Source organism: Orycteropus afer, unplaced genomic scaffold (assembly GCF_000298275.1).
Source record: "Orycteropus afer afer isolate SDZICR_OR568_19922 unplaced genomic scaffold, OryAfe1.0 scaffold00036, whole genome shotgun sequence".
NCBI lineage: Eukaryota > Metazoa > Chordata > Mammalia > Tubulidentata > Orycteropodidae > Orycteropus > Orycteropus afer.
In genome coordinates, this window is record NW_006921623.1 from 9,830,345 (window position 1) to 9,839,538 (window position 9,194).

The window sequence follows — 9,194 nt, forward strand, 5'->3', positions numbered from 1 at the left end:
CACATAACAACAAAAACAACATCACTGCGGAAGTAGATTGCCCCATCTTCCCTCCGAGGAGTGGCTGGTGGGTTTGAACCGCCAGCCTTCTGGTTAGCAGTCAAGTGCTTTAGGCACTATGTTACCATTAGTACGTTGTAACTGCAGGGCCTGAGAATGAAAAGAATCTTTCTCCAAGGCTGGACTCGGGGAAACAAGGTGGTACTAGATAATAAACCTTAGCATTTATAGAGGACACATGCATCCATCTTCTCAATCAAACCTAACGGAAAACCTAGAGAAGTAGGTATTTTAGTGCCATTAGATAGATGTGGAAATCAAGGTTCTGAATAGAGAAGTGATTTACTTAAAGTAAAACTTGCTCAGCCATTATGCAGTAGAAACAGATTATAAATCCAGTTCCTTTATATATACATCCTCTTGTTTCCTCCAAAGGAGTTCTGGTGGTTCAGTGATTAAGGCACTTAGCTGCTTAGCAAAAGGTTGGCTGTTCAAACCCACCAACTGCTCCTCAGCAGCCTGCTTCTGTAAAGATTTACAGCCTCGGAAACCCTTGGGGCAGTTCTAACCCGTGCTATAGGTCACCATGAGTTGGAATGGACTTTATGGTGGTGCGATTGGTTTGGTTGGTTTCCTGCACTCTCACTGCATACCAACCTCATGTTTCCTGGGGTTTCCTGCAGGTCCACTAAGTGGAAGAGGCAGCAGTACTCAGATGCACAAAGTATGGATTGCTACCACTCCACAAGAGAGACCGTTACCACCCACAGGCTGGACACTGGGCCACAGGACCTCTTCCCTCAGGCCCTGACTTCAGTCTCTCTTTCTCACCTGAGAGGCTCTCTAACAGAAGAGATATTGGGGCTGGGTTGGGAGGGTGGGGGTACTGAGGGATGTGGGGAGAAGGAAAGAGGCAGGAGCTGCTGAGAAACATGTGGCAGGAAGCCTCTGGAGGCTGGTCTCCTGACCTCATTCTCCCAAGCCCCTGTGTACATCTTTTGGGAGAATACTCAGGTATGCTCCCAAGTCCTGCCTTTCCCCTATGTCCTCAGGAGGGGTAAGTGCCTCCCTAGAGGACTGCTGGCTGAGAGGCTCCTGGGCTGATGGGGTCAAGGCTGGGCCAGTCCGCACCAACCTTATGTGAGTCAGGATGTTCCCTGCTCTCCCGTTGGTCTCGGCCACTTCCTGTTGTTGTTATGTGCGTCAGCCACTTCCTGTACTCACCTGAAAACCCGCTTTCTGTTCTTACTTCACGACTCATTTCCTGTTTCCACTTCAGCTCTAGCTGGCCTTGCCGGGTGGGGGCATTTTAAAAAAGGAGATTGGAATAGGAATAGGGTGTTTGTTTTAAAATTACAGTTCTGTGAACTGGTCCAAAGAATTCTGTTATTAAAAGTGAAACAATGTATATATGTATATATATGTTCTCACATACAAATCAAGGGACAAAATTACAATTTTCCTCCTATACATATTTCTTAATGATTTGGTGCCTAAAACCTTTTGAGCTTTAGAATTTTGGCATGCGTTTGTTTATTCGTTTAAATTGTCTAAATTTCTTAAATCTACATGCCATGTTATGCAACAAAATACCTCAGCCATCCGTGTGCTTGGATGCTGCAAGTTTGAGAACCACTGAGGTCAATGATCTCTTAAGAAAGTTCTGACTTCTTAGCTCTTGTTTCAGAACTGAGCCTTTTGGCTTAGGGAGAGTTCTTTTTTGTTTATGCCCAGTAAGCATTTTCCTGGTTAAGCTGCTCCATCACTTTCTCCTCTCTAGCAGCTAAAACGCAATCGACATCTTGTTTCTAAAAACTGCAATGAATTTTTTATGGCGCTTACCCAAGGAAATGCAATTAGCGTTTAGCAATAACACAGTTTTGTGAATTTACCAGCATATTGGTTTTTGAGGAGTGGTACAATGGGATGTTCATTCATTCCTGAAGCATCTTCTCCCTTTGCATGAAGCACTAAAAATGGAATGCCCCAATTTACTGTCAGTTTTTTACCTGGGAAGAGGTTGTTGGGAAGGTGCAGTCAAATTGCAGAAGCAAGGTGGTAGAGGCCCTGAAGGTGGCAAATAACCTCTTCCTGTGTCCCTAGAGCTCAGACCCCCTGCCTTGACCCTGAAGTCAGCACCTATGTCAGGAGGCAGTGATGGAGCAGCTGGTCCCTCTGGGGACGGAAGAGTTAACAGCAAACCCATCAACTACAATCATTTTTGTGTTGCTGATGTCAACTATATGCATTTATTGAAAAGGAGGTTTTAATTTATTACAGTCCTGTGACTTGTTAGCTCTGATGGTGTAGTGGTTAGGGCATTTGACTGCTAACCAAAAGGTTGGTGGTTTGAACACACCAGCTACTCTGTGAAAGAAAGATGAGGCAATCTGCTTCCATAAAGATGAACAGCCTTGGGAACCCAATGGAGGTCATTATGAGTTGGAATCAACTCGATGGCAGTGGGTTTGGTTTTTAGTATGATTGTTGATAATAATTGGTTAACATTTGAGTAACACTCTAGAGTTTAGAAAACTTGCTCATGTGCAGTATCTCATAACATCGGTATGGTAAAGATATTGTTATTATCATCTCCACTTTAAAACCAGTTGCTGTTGAGTTGATTTCCACTCATGGAGACCCCATGCATGTCAGAGGACAACTGTTCTCCATAGTTTTCAATGGATGATTTTCAGATCACCAGGGCTTTCTGACAAGGCAGCTCTGGGTGGCCTCCAACCTCCATCCTTTTAGTTAGCAGCTGATTGTGTTTACCACTTGTACCACTTAGACCCCTCCTGTCCCTACTTTGCAGACATGAGAATTAGTTCACAGAGATAGTGATTTTCCCAAGACCAACCAGTTACTAAGTCCCAGCATCAGAGTGTAATTTCTGGGTCTTTTTGTTCCAAATCCATGTCACTGCCTTGTGCATGGATGAATATTCACAGAAGCATAGAATTGAAAGGTCATTTATAAGGTCATTTGATCTAGCTGCCTGTCTACAGTAACACATTGTCATCCCTTCTTTTTATAGGTGACATACCTGAAACCTGGGAGAGTTTCATGAGTTCTGCCTGAGGCTTTTCTCAGGCAATATTCTTACAGATTTCCAGTTTTCATTGAGATTCATGGTCTGACTTAAATGTTACAAATGAATATCATCCACGGGAGAACTATAAAGAGTATCCTAATTAGAGAACTTGCTAATAGCTAGTCCCTATTTACCTACAGAAACTCCCGGCACTTTTTGCCAGGCTAACAATCATATCTACACAATCCGGAGCTTGCTCCTGCCCTTTCTTTGTTAGCATCTGCCAGTCCAGCCCTTAGCAAAGTGAAAAGTGAGTTGTTTAGGTCAGCTCTGTTCCTTGGGCCAGCTGCTGGAGTGCAGGGGTGGAGGTAGGGGCAAGGAAAAGTGGGAAGACTCAGGTCCAGAAGGATTTTAATGAGGACCAGCTGGATGCGCAGCTGTGTTAAGCTCTGCAGGGAACTCAGAGGTAGAGAAACCAACTGTCTTCTTGGAGCGATGACACTTATTTGGAATAAATTATTAGTGGTCATCCAGGCACGAAGCTGAGTGTGAGGCAGTAATTACTATAGAAGCTCCAGGAGACTATTGTTGAATAAGCCAGGACACTCCATGTGCAGGAAACCTGTGCTCTGCCCCCGTAGGATTCAGCATCCCATTTGCCTGGGCAGAGCCATTGAGCCTTCTGTGGCTTCCCAAGAAGGGTGCTTCAGGCTGCCATGCCCAGGGGGATGCCTGCTCCTATCTGCTCCTTCTGTGAGCTTATGGGGCTCCAGGAGCCAGTAGAGGGAAGGCTTTTTCTCCTGTGGTACCGTGGGTGTTCTTGTCATTAGGTGCCTTCAAGTCAGCGCTGACTCACAGTGATCCTATGTACAACAGAACGAAACATTGCCCCATCCTGTCCAGCCTCCCAATACTTGCTATACCTGAGCCCATCGTTGCAGCCACTGTGTTAATCCACCTTGTTGAGGGCCTTCCCTTTTTTCATTGACCCTCCACTTTATCAAGCATGATATCCTTCTCCAAGGAATAGTTCCTTCTGACAACATGACCAAAGTAGGTGAGACAAAGTCTGGCCATTCTCACTTCCAAGGAGCATTCTGGCTGCACTTCTTCTAGGACAGGTTTGTTAGTTCTTTTGGCAGTCCACGGTACCTCCAGTATTCTTCACCAATACAACTCAAAAGCATCAACCCTTCTTCAGTCTTCCTTACTTGTTGTCCAGCTCTCACATGCATATGAGGCGATTGAAAACACCATGGCTTGGCTTAGGAAGAGTTGCTGGGAACAAGGAGGCAGCCCTCCTGTTCCTTGGGAAACATTCCCCAGGCTCTTTCCTGCGTTTTATTTTGGGAGGAGCTGGGCTTTCCCACAATACTGGAAATGGAATAAAATCTGGGACCATTGTTCTCAGGAGATGGCTATTTGAGTCCCTTTACCACATTTCTCACTTCTCTGCCCTCTCCTGGCCATACAGACAGGGCCCTTGTTTACTTACCTAGTGCTGCTGTAACAGAAATACCACAACTAGGCACCTTTAACAAATTTATTTCCTCACAGGCTTTAAGTTCCAATTCAGGACATCAGTTCTGGGGGCAGTCTCTCTCTCTGTGTCCACTCTGGAGAAAGGTCCTTGCCTCTTTTCAGCTTCTATTCCTAGGTTCCTTGGCAATCATACAACATATATCTTCTCCTCTGTGCATCTTGCTTCATCTGCTCTTTCATATCTGAAAAGAGATTGATTAAAGACACACCCAACACTAATACTCCCTCATTAACATAACAAAGAAGACTCACTCCCAAATGTGATTATAATCACAGGTATAGGAATTAGAATTTATAACACATTATCCTTTTGGGACACAATTCAATCCATACCAGCCCTCATGAAAGAATAACCTGCTTACCAAAGCCTTACTCTTCCACCTCCCTCAACACCCTGGCTCTGGATTCTTTTCCCCATCTCCCTACTTAAACAGGCCAGAATGTCCTCCTTGGGTTTGTCTCACCTCACCTTCAGGACTCTGCTTCCTACTGAACTGACTGGAGCCCAGTGTTCATGCATAACCGTCTTTAAACGGTGTCTGAAAAACCTCACCTCTAGGAAGGTTGGTAGGAAGTAGGTAGGGAGTGGAAGCAGTGGTGGTTCAGGGGTATAATTCTTACCTTCCATGTGGGAGACCTGGGTTCGATTCCCTGTCAATGCATTTATGGACAGCTATCACTTGTTTGTCAGTGGAGGCTTGTGTGTGGCTATTTCCGTGGAGCTTCTAGGCTAAAACAGACTGGCAGGAAAGGCCTGGTGATCTACTTCTGAAAATTGGCCAATGAAAACCTGATGGATCATAATGATTCAATCCCACTGGGTTTGTTATGGAAAGGGAGGTGTGGAGCAGGCAGGCATCCTTGGGAGATTTCTGGTGCCCCTGAGGCCCCAGCGCAGAGCACTCCAGTTCCATGGGAATCTGCTGCAGAAGTTTCAATAGCAGTTGGTGCTAGAGTGGACTGAGCTAGGGAATTAAACCGAAAAAGGAGAGCAGTCCTGGACCAGAAAGGCATGTTTCCCCCATCTGTGTGCCTACCTCACCTAAACAGCAAATGGGCTCCAAGTAGGCAGAGGCTTCCACAGTTTGGGGCTTACCTTCTGCACTGCAGACTTGTGCTCCCTTCCTCCCTTCCAAGGAACATCTGAGGGAGGCATCTGAGAGTAACAACCAATGCTCCAGCTGCTGCTTTCTAACTGTGGTGGCCCCTTCACCCGGGACTGTCCTGTCCTGAGCTCATGACTCAGCCTCTCTGGATTCTGGGTCCTCACTTGCCAGATTAAGGGTCTGGACAAGGTGGCCTCTGGAATCTGCCAAGTCAGACTAACTTTAACTCAAACTTCCTTTGCTTCTTGGCACATCTTTCCATAACAGTTTGGACCCCTGGAGAGGAGCCAGTTCTCAGAGACAAATCAAAAGAAATAAATTAGCTATTACTGAGAATGTCTTTCTTTCCTTTCCTTTCCCTGGCAAGTTGCTCTCCCTGAGAACTGCCCTCTGGGTCCCTGGGAGGAGTAGGCACCAGGCAAAAGATTAAAATCCATTCCCCATGTTTGTCAAGGAGCTTTGGCAGCATAGTGCCTAAGGCACTTGACTGCTAACCAGAAGGCTGGTGGTTCAAACCCACCAGCCACTCCTCGGAAGGAAGACTGGACAATCTACTTCCGTAGAGATACCACCTCAGAAATCCAAGGAGGGGCCACTATGAGTTGGATCTGACTACATGGCAGTGAGTTCGGTTTTTGGTTTAGTCATATTTGTCAACATTTATGCCCTGGAAGCAGCTGCCACCTGAGGCCCCAGGCTTTAAGGACAGGCAGTACTCCTTGACTGTCCCAGCATACTTCCCTGTGTGCTGCCCTCATGGGCTGCCGCAGACAGCTGAGGGAATCTCTGCTCTACCACATGAAGATCATGAACACTTGCCTTCTTCCTGTCTTCCCTCGACAGCTCCTAAGCTGGCCAAGGGCCACCTTCCACTCTCTAGCCTCTCCTCTTGCATGAGGTGGAATAGTGAGGAAAGTTTGGGGCTAGCAGAGTCAGACAGAACCACTAACAGGCATCTTGTGTCCAAATCGCTCTCTGAGTTAGCCGTGTCTGAGCTCAGTGAGGAAAGATCCTGTTTCAGGTGATCTGGTGTCCCAATTTGTCCAGGATTGTCTTGGTTTTAGCACTGAAAGTCACATGTCTCAGCAAACTCCTCAGTCCCAGGCAAACTGGGACAGTGGGTCACCTTAAGTCACCCTAGTGTAAAAAGCTGAGGGAATGAGGGAAATAATAAAAGGAGTTTTGCAAAATCTAGTGCCTCTCGGCTGCCTCTTTTCCTCCTTTGGTCTGAGTTTAGTAGAAACCTTCCTTGATGACCCAAGCTGAGGGAAGAGTTTTCTGGGAGTTCTCAAAGACTAGACTTTTCAAAGGCTGCAACATCCGCAGATGCTGCTATGGTCCCAATACCTTTACAGTGAGGCCACTTCTTCAGCAAGCCCTGCAACTGACCTGGTTGCTACTTCTTTCCCACAGTGGCTCCTCAGACAGTAGCCAGGGCAGTCATATGTCACCTCGCCTAATGTTTTGAGCAAAGGGCCTGGATCTCCGGGGTCCAGAAGCTCCCAGCAATTTGGAGGAGACTAAGAAGGTGAAGTCCTTGGATTGTGCAAATGATTAATGGGCTTGGCTGCTAACCAAAAGGTTGTAGGATCGAGTCCACCCAGACGTGCCTCCAAAGAAAGGCCTTGTGATCTACTTCTGAAAAATCAGCCATTGAAAATCTATACAGCACAGTGTCTACTCTAACACACCTGGGATTGCCATGAGCCGTAACTGACTCAATGGCAACTGGTAGGAAGGTGAGACATATATTCATAGCTGGAAGGAAGCTATGAATACTGGTCACCCAATTTCCCCAGGCCTTTCTCCCTTCTGATCCTCAGAGCCTGGTCCAGAGCTCAGCATGTGTCAGGTGCCTGCTGAAAGCAGTGGAACCTGCTCAGGAGGAGAAGGAAGAGGGTGCGACCCCCAAGGAAGATTGGTGGGCCACTTCTGTCTTCTGTCTTCTTGAGGTGATCAGAGAAGAGTGAAGAAGAGACTGCTAGAGCCCACAGGGATTTTGTAGGTTGTATTTTTCCTCAGCAGCATCTGCAGAGGTGAGGGCATGAATAAAAGAATGAGGGAAGATTTACTGTTATCATGTCTTGGCAGTGAGCCCAGTGCTTATATATAGCAGGTCAGGGAGAGGAGGGGCTAGATGACATGGGGTGATACTGGGACTCAGGCAGAAAGTCAGACCCTGGCACTGTCTTTTTTGCAGGGGCAGTGAGAGAGCTGAAGGTGAGCCAATTCTCCAACCACCAGGGACTGAGAGGGCCTCTCCACTCTCCGGCCTTGTCCCATGCAGGGTGTGGAATAGCAAGGGGAGCTTTGGGCTAGCAGAGCCACTGGCAGGCAGCTTGGGCCCAAGAATATCTAAACCCAGGTGCATGTGGTGAACCCGAGCGTGAACTACCAGTGGACACTGCAAAAGAAGGGGCACCAGTCTGGGCATGTCTGTCATTCATGGTGCTGATCATTTACACCATCCAGAAATGATTTTCTATCATGGCCTAACCCGACTGGCATAGTGCCTAAGGCCTTTGACTGCTAGCCAGAAGGCTGGTGGTTCAAACCTACCAGCTACTCCTTGGAAAGAAGACGAGGCAATCTACTTCTGTAGAGATCCCCGCTCGGGAACCCAAGGAGGGGTTGCTATGAGTTGGAATGGACTCTACGGAAGTGAGTTTGTTTTTTGGTTTGGCCTGACCTGGGGCTGGATCTTCAAAATGACTTGGAATCTTTCAGCTGAAAGTAACCCAGACATACAGTTTATGTCTAGGTGACATCGTACTTCTCCTGGGGCCACCAAAAAGCTGGCCACTTTTTGGGCAAAGTCAATCCTATTTTGTACAATTAGAATTGTACAAAATGAGTGGTGGGAAATGGCAGAAGAGTAAAAAGCTGAGAAGGCAAGGGAAAGCCCTTGGGAGGGGATATGGTCCATGTTGTATGTGTGTGTGTGTTTATCTGTTTATCTCTGTGTGTCTGTGTCTCTATGCATCTGTGTTTCTGTGTATCTCTCTGTGTGTCTGTCTCAGTGTGTCTGTGTATCTTTGTCTGTGTCTATCTTTGTCTGTGTGTATCTGTATGTGTGTGTGTGTCTTTCTGTGCATCTGTGTATCTCTGTGAGTCTCTCTCTCTCTCTGTGTGCATGTGTGTGTGTGTGTGTGTGTATACTCTGTACAAAACTTGAAGGCCCTGAGGGAAGAGGAAAGAAGTAATTTAAGGAGTCTCTGAGGGTGAAAAAAAAAATCAAATTCACTGCCGTTGAGTCAGATCTGACTCATAGCGATATGGAAGTAGATTGCCCAATCTTCCTTCTGAGGTGCGGCTTGGGGGTTTGAACCACCAGCCTTCTGTAAGACTACAGAATTTAGCCCCAGCCTCTGAAGAGGTAGATTTGATTCTGGCCAGTTTCTGTATTGCAGGACCCCACCTCCTTTAGCTGCCCACTTCATGGACAACATCAGAAAAATTCTTATGCAGAGTGCCATATTTTTTTCTCACCAAAATGCCCTCGTCTCAAGACT